The sequence below is a fragment of the Calliphora vicina genome, chromosome 2 (genome assembly GCF_958450345.1).
Source record: "Calliphora vicina chromosome 2, idCalVici1.1, whole genome shotgun sequence".
Classification (NCBI taxonomy): Eukaryota; Metazoa; Arthropoda; class Insecta; order Diptera; family Calliphoridae; genus Calliphora; species Calliphora vicina.
In genome coordinates this window covers 36,767,177-36,781,846 of record NC_088781.1, presented here as the reverse complement: position 1 = coordinate 36,781,846, position 14,670 = coordinate 36,767,177, and positions in this window count along the sequence as shown.

Sequence of the window (14,670 nt, the reverse complement as noted above, 5' to 3'; positions counted from 1 at the left end):
TGGTGTTCATTTGCAACCTCAAACTCTATATGTTGAGGTTATTTCTTCTATTTCATTTACACCAACCATATGAATGTTGTATCTTCATTCAAATCATTGTAACTACCATCGATTTTGAATTGTCATCAATTAAAAATTGAACATTCTTATCAGTTATGGCCAAAGTTTTGGGGCTTTTTATATTTTGGTATTTTTGGTGTTTTTATAAAACGCAGTTTCTAGTCATAATATCAGAACCTGGTCCTTTCGACTCTACTTGACTGTTAGTGCGCAGTGAACTACCATGATAACCAACCATAGTCATGTGGCCGCTATCAACTGTCAAGGAAGTGGTGGTTAAGTTTTCACATACTCCGTTGTTATTGTAGCAGCATAAATAATTTTAAAATATTTAATCTGTGTGTTCTGGAATTGTTCCACGAAATTGTGCTATTTCGACTGGAATGTTCCATAAATCCATTGAACGTGGTGAAAAGTTGAATATGTGAAGGGTGCCGTGAGGACCCTGACCACATGCTGGGCATAAGTGGAGGACGACACGTTCTATGCGGGATAAAATGGCATTAAGCCTGTTGCTCCATCCTGGTCTTAGTTGTGTCAGAACGACTCTTGTTTTACGTGACAGAATCTTCTCGGCATCAGCTATCGGTGGTGGCGACCTCCAAGTACGACATTCATACGGTATCCTGCTACCACGGAATTGATGGCGTCTCCATGAATGTCGTGAAAAGATGTCATATATGAGCTGCTATCAAATTGTTCCTGCACATACCTCTGTATGCTCTCCTTGTTTTTACGTATCTCCAGTCTGACATGCCTCGGGGAAGGCTCCTACTGGTGATGTCGAAGTTTAAATGACGCCCCCGGTGACATCCCAGAAGGAACTCATGCGTCACGATGGCGTTGTGTTCATTGATTGGCAGCCTGTGTCAGTCCTTAAGGCTTCATTTTGACGGCTTTGAACATTTCTGTACTGAGTGTTGCCGATGACTTCATTGTTAATAACTGCAGGTTAAGTGAAGTGAAGAAATTGTGGATTTTGTTTGATAACCATTTACCACATACTCCGTCCCGTCCGTTGCTGTTGGGCAATTTATATATACTTTTTTTTCTTTAAAAAGCACTTCGTGCAACGTATTGTAATGGAAATAAGAAAATAGGTTATGGTAGAGGAATTAGTGGCTGTGCATGTTAAATTTGAAAGACTTCTGCAGGAAGTTTATTCCACATTTCGACTTAAAAACGAAATTTTTGCAGTATGTTGGGTGTTCATTACACAATCGACCACGAATGAATGAGTCCTTGATGAATGATGTGTATTGCTTTAAATCTGCGGTTATCGGAAACAAGTTGCCTATCTTTCTCAGAACATATACCTCGGCCGTATCTATAGAATTGTAAAATACAATCCAAATTGCTACAAATCGCCAACGAATCAATCAGTTGGATACCCTACTATTACCGATAAGCAACTTTGTTCTCTCCTGTCTACAGCGGAGTAAATCCAAAGTAAACTTCGAAGCATGGGACCATACATAAAAGTTGTATTGTATTTTCGGTCAGATATAGATGATCAGATGGAGTGAAGTATTTAATACATCATTTTAAAAAACCATGTGTTTTGTAAGGGGAAAATCCGTCTGAATCGCATGTCCTGAGCTATCTTAATATTTACTCCACTCATAAGAACAGATCCAGCAACATGATGTGCCATGCGTTTTTTTATTTTTCAATAATTTTTTAAATTTCAATAATTTTGTTCATGAGTAATTGGTGGAAGTGACCCTTACATTAGAGCCTGAGCAATTATGGACCGATCGCCATGAATTTAGATCGCGTGATTTCTTTCTATATGAAACTCATTTTTTTGGAGTATATTTTGATTCCAACATTTTTATGGAAAATTATATCGCCATCGTTTTAAAAGTACAATTTTACCTTGGATAGGATATATCTAAAAATTAACGAATTAAAAAAGATCGATTTTTCGACAAAAACTCGTCCAAAACGTGAAGAAAAACTGCTATCGCCATCGTTTTTAGCGTACATTATCACCTTGGAAAGGTAATATTTAAAAAAAAAAAACTTAAAAATAAAAGTTGAGAAAAAGTAAAAAATTTTAAATTTGGGCGCCTCGAAAATGATTTTTATGATATGTTGTAATGGAGCTTTTTTTGACCATGGCAAAAACTATCGAAAAATCGATATCATAATAGCGATTGTTAAATCGACCAACCCTAATGACAGCCATACGGGCGGAAGGAAGGTCATCGTTAAATCGACTCAGGAAGTGATTCTGTCGATCGACTATGTTGGTTTATAGAATAATATTAATGATTAGATGAGCTCCCATCTATAACAACTCTAGTATTCTAGAGAAATCTCAATGAAAATCAAGAGATGTTATCACCAACACCAAAATCATAAAAGACTCGACATGGAAATATCTTGATTTAATACTTTATTTTCCCCATAAGGGTGAATGGAATGCTTCAGCTTTTATGATAAGATGGTTAGCAAATCTCCCCTAGGCGAAGTAAATTTTTGGACTCCAAATATTCATCAATATGTTAGTTTACCACACTTTCCATAATTTTAGAAAGTGGAGAGGGTTTCAGGGTTTTTAAGCTCTCTACTGTTAGAAATTGGTGTTATATTAGCTACCTTACAACAACGCAGATATAATTCAGTAATCCAAAAATCAAAAAATGTGAATTAAATTGCGAGTTTTTCACAATTAGAAAAATTAAAAATGGAAACGTCAAAATGGCTCCAAAGAGCCAAATTTGGCCAAATTTGAACAAAGTTTAAAGACCCACGGACTGTTATTTTTTTCAAAAAATATTTCATTTTAATTTATTTACTTTTTCAATAATTTCAACAATTAATTATTGTTACTTGTTACTACATGTTGATAGATCTGCCAAGAAATCTTCATATACGACCATATGAATATACATAAATTTCAATCATCATCGACAAATAAAACTAAATAACTCTGTTTAGACAGATAATTAATTTATTTTTTCCACAATTTCTTTTCTTTTGAGTGATGTTCGTTTTAATGACCCAAAAAAAGATTGTAAGAAGAAATTATAATAAAACAAAAATCATTCTGTGACTTTGTGTTAAATGTCTGGCTTGTGCCATAAAGTGTATGACACAAATAAGGGCGTTGCTATTACCAACTGTGATGAATAACGTTTCTTGGATCCTACAAATATTGAGGCATTATCGATACATGTATGTTAGGGTGGCCCCAAAATTTAAGTTGCGGATGTTCCCACCTAAAATGAAAATTTGATTCATTCTAAGACTACGTTTTGAATTTTTTTCGTCCTGGGGTCAATATTTGGCGAGCTGGATCGAAGGATAAAAAGGTCCTTTTTTGAGGTTTTTTACATTTTTTCCATATTTCTTCCAAAGGAAGTATATGTAAATTTGGTATCATATGAAAGGTCTTTGAGAGACGCATTCAATTGGTTAAAATAAATTTAAAAAAAAAAATTTTTAATTAAAAAATTTTAAAAATTTTCGACAAAATTTTAGTTTTTTTTAATTTTTTCATAGAATTTATTCAAATACATAGATGAAATTTCTTGATCATAAACATCATGTAATTTCACCGAAATGGTTTTTCTCGTTTTTTAAAATTCAGTCCAGTTCAATGTTTATTCAAATTTGTTTAAACCCAATTTCATCCCTATCTGTTAAGCAGTTTTTCACATGTTACTTAAAATTAACAACAACATTCCAAAGGAATAACATTAAAATAATCATTATAGCGCGATGTATAGTAAATGTTTTAGCTTAAATTTAAATATTCGTAGTGTAACAAAAGAAAAGTATAAGAATTTATACATCGATGGAAAGCTTATAAAATTTGAGTTATTTTGATGCCCATACATATACTATGAATTGAGTACAGAGATTGTCAGATAGGGATGAAATTAGGTTTAAACAAATTTGAATAAACATTGAACTGGATTGAATTTTAAAAAACGAGAAAAACCATTTCGGTGAAATTACATGATGTTTATGATCAAGAAATTTCATCTATGTATTTGAATAAATTCTATGAAAAAATTAAAAAAAACTAAAATTTTGTCGAAAATTTTTAAAATTTTTTAATTAAATTTTTTTTTTTTTTAATTTCATTTAACTAATTCAATGCGTCTCTCAAAGACCTTTCATATGATACCAAATTTACATATACTTCCTTTGGAAGAAATATGGAAAAAATGTAAAAAACCTCAAAAAAGGACCTTTTTATCCTTTGATCCAGCTCGCCAAATATTGACCCCAGGACGAAAAAATTTCAAAACGTAGTCTTAGAATGAATCAAATTTTCATTTTAGGCGGGAACATCGATACCTTATTTTTTCTCCATACAAACGGGGCCACCCTAATGTATGTACTATGAAACCCCCACACTTATACGAGTCGATATCGGTATCTCTACATACGTTCAATTACTGCTTTACATAGCACAAATACACAGGTGGTGATGTTTAATTTGGATTTAAATGTATCTGTATCTGTATTTGTTTTGTTGTTGTGGTTTTTTTAGTTTTGTTTTCTTTCAATTAATTAAAATACAGTTTTGCACAATTGGTGGCCATTTCTTCTTCATTTTCAACCTTAAACGTGAGTGAGTTCGAGTTTAATGCTCTGTATTTCTTCGTAATATATGTCGATATAATATACCTGCAGATGTAGCTGAGAGTATGCCAAACGCCAACTCACAATTTAAAAAATCAGAAATAAAAACTATACGAACAAAAAAGACTCACCCAGTTGGTTACTGACAGACTGCTGGGGTTTCTGTGTTTTGTATTTTACTTTTTTTCGATACAAGTTCTTCATTGATTCTGAAATCAAATTGTACATTTTTAGTTTGGTGTTTTCTATATTAAAATACAATTGATCATGTTTAACTGTGTGAGGTACATTTGTAACAACAAGTACACACATTTTTTTTGGTTCTGTACCGTTTCTTTCATTATGTATTTTGGGATGTTTGTTTTGCAGAATTTGGTATGAATGTGTTGCTCCAGACACATATGGATAGAATTCAAAAGCAATGTTTCAGTTTCCAAAAATTGTTTATGATGAAGATTTAGTTATGGATAAGGCTAAGGAACGAAGAGAGTTTTAGCACTCTATATGTGGCATGTTGCAAGCCTAAGTGAATAAATATGAAATATTTTGCAACAAATAGTAGTCGGACGAAGCCACATCTGGACTATGAGGCAAAACTTCCCAATCACTTCTTTCTGAATAGTTTTTAACAGGTATTGCGTACTACGGTTTCATGTCTGGCCGCATATTCTGGGCATTTTTCCGTCAATACTCGATTCAAACAAATCAGTTGCATCCGGTCCAGGTCCCCGGTGATGGTCTGACGTTTCGAGTTATAGCAATGGTTCCATTTTTGATCAGTTTCAATTCGTATGGTGCTATAGTTTTCCTCTTTTGGATGAATCCTGCTGTTTGCAAACGTTTTGAAATTACTGATTGAGTAGCTCCCAATAATTTTGCAAGTTCTGGTTGAGTTTGACAACAATCTTCATGGAGTAATGCCCCCAATTCTTGGTCTTCATACTGTTTTGACTCTCCTAAGCGATCTTTTTCTTCCGTGTCAAAATCACCATAAGCTTTGAAGAGCAATCGGTGTGCTGCAGCGTCACTTTTTTTTCAAATTAACCCTGCTGTTAGATTGAGCCTATTTGGTCCAATTTTTTAATTGTTTTCTTTGTAATTTTTGAACGGTGATATATACTAACTTAGTTTTTTAGCTCACGTGGTATTTTTATAAACCAATGCTATATACAAAAATTCAAGGATTAAAACAGGACTGAGAAAAATAAAAAATCACAAATCTTATGGACCATTTGGTCCATAGTATATTTTCCTCGGTTTTCTTTGATTTTTTTACATTTATTTATAAAAAATAAGTATTTATTAGTGTGTATTATATGTTTTCTGAAATATAATCAACTTTCGAATCTAAAATATCGGAGTCACTTTCTGCATTGAGCAGTTCTTGCCCTTCATATTCGTTCAAGTTTGTCATGTCGTAAGTGAAATACTATTTTTTTAAAAAAAAAATGTAAAAATTAAACATGAACATATTTAGGGGGCTACAAATTTGTTTATTTGTTTACAAAAAAAAATTCTTTTGTACTTTATTTTTTTTTACTTAATTTTCGAGATTAACGCCATTTTTAAGGGTATTTTCCTATAAATGCACTTTAATTTATGGGCCACTGTAGCATTATTAATAATGTGTGGATGATCCTTTGTTATGGATTGTTTCAAAAATACGGTCTGGCATTGATTCCACTAATTTTTTAAGCTAATTGGAATCAATTTCCTCCCAGACTTAATTTTTAGTTTTAGCTCTGTCACAGTCATTATGCTTTCATTCTGGGCATTATTTTCATAAACTTTACGGGCCATGTATCCCCACAAGTTCTCCATTAGGTTTAAGTCCGGACTACAAGCCTGCCAGTCCAACAGAGGAATGCTATGTTCATTAAACCAATATTTCGATTGCTTAGAAACATGGACTGCAGCATTATCTTGTTGGAATATGCAATCTTCATCCATTTTTTCATCCATAAATGAGAGAAGAGCATCTTCCAACAGTTCGTTATAAATCGCACTATTCATTTTTGTCGGAACAAAACTATTTTCAACTTGCCAACTGCAGAAAACGGTGCCCAAACCATAACACTGCAACCACCGAAATTACGTTTTGACATCTGAATATCGTTGGATCTCAAATCGTGACAATAGCATGAGTCAGGACCGTCTAAATTAAATTTTTTTTCGTCAGAGAAAATTATCTGTCCATTTCATATATTTTCTTGCGGAATTTAGACGGTTTTCTTTATGGTGCTTTTTTAGCATTGGTTTACATTTCGGCTTTTTCCATTTTATGTTTTCATCGTTTCGTAAAATGTGTGCAACGTGTTTGGAAGTCACTGGAAGATTCAATTTATTCTTTATTTGTGTGGAATTCAATTTCTTGCGGGTTGCTTCGTGTTTTATTAAGATTAAGTTGTCTTCTTGTTAGTTTTGTATTTCCCTTTGTAGGTTTGCGAACTCCATAATTTTGACCTTTCTTCAAGAAATTTCGCACCACACTTTCCGAACGATCAATTTTACGTTCAATTTCTCTATTGGAACATCCTTGGTCATGAAAAAATTTAATTTGAATATTTTCTTGATCGGACAAAAAAGTCCCCTTGGGCATCTTTAAAATTGATGAAATTTATTGATTCAAATAGAAAAAGTTGCAGTAAATTGAGATGTTACTATTAGAAACGTACCTTTGGTTGAAAAAGAACTAAAATTGATAATATTTTATTTTTGGCAACTTTTTTAAAAACAAATTTCACGTCTGCGTTTATACTTGCACCAAGAACATTTGATCGCATAATTAAGGCAAACAACAAGAATAAGAAAAAAACTTAATTACTTTCAAAAAGTACCGTTAACGTGTCTCTCATTAAAAAAGTTAAATTTTGCATTTTGATGAGAACAACAAAGATATAACAAAACAAGTAAGAAAGTATGGTCGGTCAAGCCCGACCATATAATACCCTACACCCAGTAAATGAGTAAAAATATTTTTCTTTTAAAATAATCAATAATTTATATTCATGGCTGATTTTCGGAAGTGGGCCTTATATGGGAGCTATGACCAATTATGGACCGATCACCTTGAAATTAGGTCGTGTGATTTATGTCTATATTAAATTTAACTATGTTGAATTTTGTGTGTATACCAACATTTTTAAGCATTTATGCACGTTAAAGTGATTTTCGGAAGAGGGTCTATATGGGAGCTATGACTAATTATGGACCGATCGTAACAAAATTTGGTGACATGAATTTTGTATGTATAAAACTTATTTGGAGCGAAATTTGTGTAGATACATAGATAAATTAAACATTTATGACCGATAAAGTCCAATTTCGGAAGGACATTTGTATGGGGGCTAGGTGAAATAATATACCGATTTCAGCCAGTTTCAATAGGCTTGGTCCTTGGGGCGAAAAAGTAATATATACCAAATTTGATCGAAATATCTTCAAAATTGCGGCCTGTACTCTGCGCACAAGGTTTACATGGACAGCCAGCCAGCAAACCAGACGGACGGACGGACGGACGGACATCGTTTAATCGACTCAGAAAGTGATTCTAAGTCGATCGGTATACTTTAAGGTGGGTGTTAGACTAATATTTTTGGGCGGTACAAACATTTGCACAAACGCATAATACCCTCCCCACTATGGTGGTGTAGGGTATAAATACAGAAATAATTAAGGTCGGTCAAGCCCGACCATATAATACCCTACACTAAGTAAATTAGCAAAAAAAATGTCCTTTTAAAATTTAAATAAATTATATTTTTGAGTGATTTTCGGAAGTGGGCCTTATATGGGGGCTATGACCAATTATGGACCGATAACCATGAAATTAGGTCGTGTGATTTATGTATATATTAAAGTTAACTATGTTGAATTTTGTGTATTTACCAACATTTTTAAGCGATTTATGCACGTTAAAGTGAAGCGGGTCTATATGGGAGCTATGACTAATTATGGACCGATCGTAACAAAATTTGGTGACATGAATTTTGTGTATATAAATCCTTTAAAAAAATCACGTATTTTTAGGTCATACACCCAATATTTTACAAATATTCATATCGATGTAAAATTCAACTTAAATAAGTTTTGTATACACAGAAATCCTTCTACAAAATTTTAGACGATCGGTCCATAATGAGCTTAAAGTATTTTTTAAAATGTTTAATAATGATACAAAGTTTGTACAGATGATTTAAAATTGTTCTAGAATATTTGAAGGCAACCGGTATACTATTTTTTTTTTGTGTTTTTTTTGATTTGACGTAAAACCTAAATGTTTGTCACATATTTTTCCCGTTTTTGGAATTTTGGTGTCAAGAGACGACAATGACAAAAGTGATCAACTCTTTCGGTATATATAAGTTCAATCGAAATCCAAAAACATTTTAAACATTTCGAAAGAAGCAAACCACTATGCCACACTACTAACAATTCGATAAATAAACACCTTTATTTTACCAACACGTGTATTGTATTCTGTTACTATTGTTAAAAAATTTGTTTGTTATTAAAAACATAACGAACCAATAATTTTAAGACCCTACTGTAGAGGTCTTTGAAAATAAATTTTAACTTCCTCGTACATTTTATCTGACTGTCTTAATAACGATTTATATCCTCCATAATTCTAAACAACAAGTTGTTATATTTTTAGGTTAAATAATTTCACATCTTTATTTTCTTATTTTTTTACATATTTTTCAATTGTTTAATTTTATTGATTGATTGTTTTGTCATGCCATTTCACTGCTTTCTCACATTGTAAGTTGGCTTTTTTTGTTACATCAGATAATTTTTAAAAACTTCTCAAATTTGATTAATTAAGTATTTACGTGTTGCTTTTTTAAGGAATTTAAAATATTTTTATATCAATCTTTTTTATATACACATTTTGTTAAATATTTGTATTGATTTCCTATGTGAGAAATTGTACCTTAATTACCTTTTATTATAATTAATGCTTAATCTTAAGCTTTTTAAAATCAATATATCAACCTTACTGTTTGGATTTAAGAGGATATCATTTAAGTTTTAGTGGGCTTTTGCTGTTTGTTGGTTTATTTTCTTTATTTGCTTATAAATAATCTAAATGCTCATATCAAAAACGCATGTTTACGAGTTCTTTTGCATATAAACGCAACTTAATATTTTGTTTTTGATTTTTTTTCTGGAGTTTTGCAAACGCTAAACAATCACGCAATTTAGTGGCAAAACAAACTGAGTGAGAGAGGTCGTACGACCTGACAAACCCACCACCAGTAGATAAAGAAACTCGCGCGACCGTTTAAAATTTAAACTTTAAATTGATGGCAGTATACGAGTTTAAATAAGATTTTTTTTTATTTGTAAAATTTTCGTTTTAGTTTTATTTTTGGTACATTATTTTTTGTTGTTTTATGTAGTAAAGTAAAAGCCTACTTAACTGGGCCTTTTGTACACACATAATACATACAGTTACATTGGGAACTACAATGTGATTTCTCAAAAAGACACAAGTCATGCCAAAGAAAGGAAGTCAGTGTTTTGGTGTTATTTTGCTGTTAAAACGCCTCATTATGTTTTTTTAAAGCAGGGCTTGTGAATATTTAATTTGTTACAATTTGTGTAAAAATTTCTTTAACTTATTTTTTTAAGTAACGAAGACTATTTTAAATCATGACGCTATAACACGGTACAAGAACAAGACGAGATAGTTGGTATAGCTCAAAAACCAGAATACTCTTTCAAAGAATACTGAAGCCGAGATCTGAAGCTTCACCAGAAGTCGAATTTCTGACAATGTCATCAATTCAAAACTATTATTCCCAAACATTGTATTGGTGTATGACTTAAAAATGCGAGATTTTTTCAAATGTTTATCTTTTATTTAGAAACATTTGTTCAAAATAAATTTGTTCAAAGTGTTAGCCATTGCTAGCTATAACCTTTTTGCATCTTTCTGGCAACATATGGATTCCGATCCAAAATAACTGCTCATCTTTTGAGGCCAAGAAGGATTCAAGCCTATATCGGATAATCCGTTCCAAGCGTATCATAGAGATAACATTCTGCATCGATCAAAGCAAATAGTAGTCGGACTGGGCATGGTCTAGACTATAAATCGGATAAGTCAAAACTTCGCAACTACTTTATTCTAAATCCATGGTAGGCGTTCATATTGTTGAGGTTACGATAATTTTCGTCAAACAACCCGAATGTGAACAAAAGAGCGTAATAGAGCGTAAAAATACACACAATTCATTCAGTTTCTTGATGTTGTTGTGGATATTTTATTTTTTACCCAAAAGAGCACACAAATTAAATGCCTCTTTTTGCGTACCACTGTTCTAAATAGTTTTTAACAGGTATTGCAACATGAGGACGAGCGTTGTCAAATAAACAGCATTAACTTAGCGCCATGGATATTTGGCTGTGGTGTCGATTCGCTGTTTCTCTTACTCTTCGGGTTATCGTAATGCATCCATTTTTCATCTCAAGTAATAATTCTGTGCAAAAATTATTTACTTTTGTAAAGTTCAAGCATCATTTCGGACATGCATAGTCGTCTTTCAAGGTCTCTCAGCTTCAATTGTTATGGTACCCAATTTCCCCGATTTTAGGTGAATCCTGCTGCTCGCAAACGTCTTGAAATTGCTGTTTTGTTTGTTTAAAGATTTTGCAAGATGTTGCTGATTTTACAACAATCTTCATGGCGTTCTTCAAGCGTTTAAACCGATGGAAGAAAGCTTTGGTGAGCATAGCTGTTTACACTATAAAGTTCAGTAACTAAATGAGAATAAATGATAGATATATATCCTTCAAAATGACATATAAGTTATTAAAAACAAAATTCGCGTTCAAAAGATACACCATCTAATGTAAATACTCATTTTTAAGTCATACACCCAATCATACCCAGTATCTGGGTAATAGGTAATATCTGTTACAATAGACTCCACTAATGATAACATAACTCGTGATCAGCAGGTACTAATTGTAAGTAGTAGTGGCCGTGAATATTGCAATCAGTATTTGAACAGTACACAGAGAAAATAGATTCGTGATAGCAACCGAATTTGTAGCCAATCGAATGATTCGGTGGCACACGTAGAATTTTTCGGTTCTATCAACAGAAAGTCAGTTGATAAAGATGAATTTCGGTTGAGGCAACCAAAGTTTTGTTACCTCCTCTAAAATTTTGTAGCCACAACTGTAAAATTCGTTTACTAAGGTAGAATCATTCAATTGGCAACAGATTCGGTTGCTATCACGAATCTGTTTCCTCTGTGTATGTATCAAGATGACGAAAAAAATGTGTTACTGAACAGACATTCCCCTGTCGTCTGTTTAGGCAATCCCACAATCAGATTTAGAACTATGATCACCAAAACACATCCGGACAGACTTCCATGGATATCATAACGACATCAATTACATCATCCTATCAAAATGAATGCTTAAGAAACGTTACATCAAATTTGAGTCTTCGAAGTCACTAATTGCTGCGTATTAGCCGTGCACTGCGACCAGGAATAGTCAGGGTCTGATTCAGCTTTATAAAAAACATTGGAAATAGTCTACAGGAGGAGTATTTTTAAAGGCTACCGTAAAAGAGTTGTTCCTGGAACCTTAAAATCTTTCTATTCCTGCTATAAATGACTGTGCAGATGATCAATTGGTCCACTTGATTTTTAATCGACTAAAAAGGCGCAACTTCTCCAGTTATCGTTGCTAGCTTCACTATCTTACAGTGGTAAAATTTTGGCTGAATTTTTTAAAACATCTAGACCCTTGACCTTATAGGGCATGTTATTCTTCTTCAACCTGATAAAATTACAGTTTTTTACGGAGTATAGGGACAGTCGCTTTAACTACATAAGCTTACTTAGTATATTCTTAACTTTCTGCACCTATACAAGGAATCAGAGATTTTCTATAACTACTATTTATGATAACGTTACCCAACTGTAATTCATGTAGTTTAGTTAATTTTATTGACAATCGCATTAAGAACAGGTTGTATCTATTTCAAAGTTTTTAAACTGCTTGAGTAAACTTAAACATTTTATATTTCATAAGTTAAACTGCCAATCCCACCTTCTTCTGCAGATGACTCTTATACTTATCATTCGTATGCATTACATCTTAAGCCGAAATTCCTAATAAGAATCTTATGATAGGTTATTAGTAGGGGGCGGATTTTTATGCATTTATTATGCTTCAAAAAAATCAAAATATGATCTAAAAAATTAAATAATATGCACTTATATTTTCATGCAGAAACATAAAATAATTAACTATGGATCGCGCAATATCCAAAATAAAAACATCAGAGTTCCCAGTAGTTAGGACTCTTTAAATTATACAAAAATTAAATAGTTAATGTTTTAAAATTAGAATGATTCTTCTGAGAAAACGATGGGTATATTAATTCTAATATCATGGGATAAATACTAGACTTTAAAGCCTGAACCATGCGACTTGAATTTTAAAATCATCAAACAACTTAATTAAATGAAGTCGCAGTCATTTAATTATGTTTGGAGGATATTTCGGTAAAAAAATCTCCTATAACAAATATGAATGTTTTTGATACATTTAATGAATGTTTAATACTTTAATAACTTTTTTGAAGCTAAATATTTTGAAGTTGTAACTTTCAATTGCTGATAGAAAAATTAAGAAGACAAACAGTTAGTTTCTCGATGTCGAAAGAAGTTAGTCGGCAAAGTTTGATAATATTTCTATAAGAAATTTAACAAAAAACTTTATGTCGAGACAATTTATTGCCCATTGACCCCAAAAAATAATATTTTTATTAAAAATTGGGATAATCTATATATATAAAATACAAAAAATATTTCTACCTATGTCCGTTATATACTCTGAGACCATCCAACCGATTAGCTTCAAACTGGTATAATTTTAAAGGAAATTCTCTGAATATGGTTTTAGACACCTAAAATACTATATTAAGTCCAGTCGGTGCTTTCGCAAAAAAGATTTTCGAATTTTCTCATACAAACATTTTTCATCTATATATATAAAAAAATGGATGTATGTTCCAAATAAACTCATAAACGGCTGGACCGATTTTAATGAAATTTTCAGGGAATCCTCAGAATAGCCCAGCGGGTAACTGTATAGTCAGATTTTTGATATTCTGTCTGTGGGCGGGGGGTCGTTTAAAAATCCAATTTTTACGTTACAGCCTATATTTCACAAAAGTGGATGTGTTTATGTATGTTCCGCATGGACTCAAAAATGGCTGGGCTGATTTTGATGAAATTTTCACGGAATCTTCAGAAAAGCCTTTTGGGTAACAGTGCAAAGTCGGATTTTTGATTATCGGTCTGTGATAAACAATTTTGTTTACTCTTGCATATTAGGTGCATGAATAAGAAATTTCCGTATTAAATGTACTTTTAATAAACAAATTATGATGTTAGCAAGCTCGATGACCAAATACAATTGGAAGTGCCTGACGAAACAATAAAATACAAATCGATTGACACAGTAATGAACGAAGAACAAGTCGTCAATTTTCCTACAGAATTTTTGAATTCATTGGAACCAGCCGAAATGCCACCACATGTATTAACATTGAATGTTGGATTACCGACTTTTCCCAACATTGTATATTAAAATCGATATCGAGATGCAATATAAAACAGATGTTTTTTAAAGGCCAGCAACGCTGAAGTTAAATATAACAAAACATGCATTATCAATAAAATATGCAAAAATATGCTCTAATAAATCGATGCCATTTTACAGCAAAATGTGTAATTAGTCTACGTTGTATTTGGACGTTCAAGAAAAAACATGCATTTGCATATAAATCCGCCCCCTAGTTATGAGGTTATGAAGTAAATTGGCTTAATAACACATTTTGTTTTTTTTTACAAATTCATCTTTATGTGTAGTAGAAATATGGAAATTAATAAAGGACTATGATGTCCGGCCAATGTTCACCTCTAGTAGGTTGCGACGGCAGACCTCATTATGCAAAAAGTTTTCGCTTCT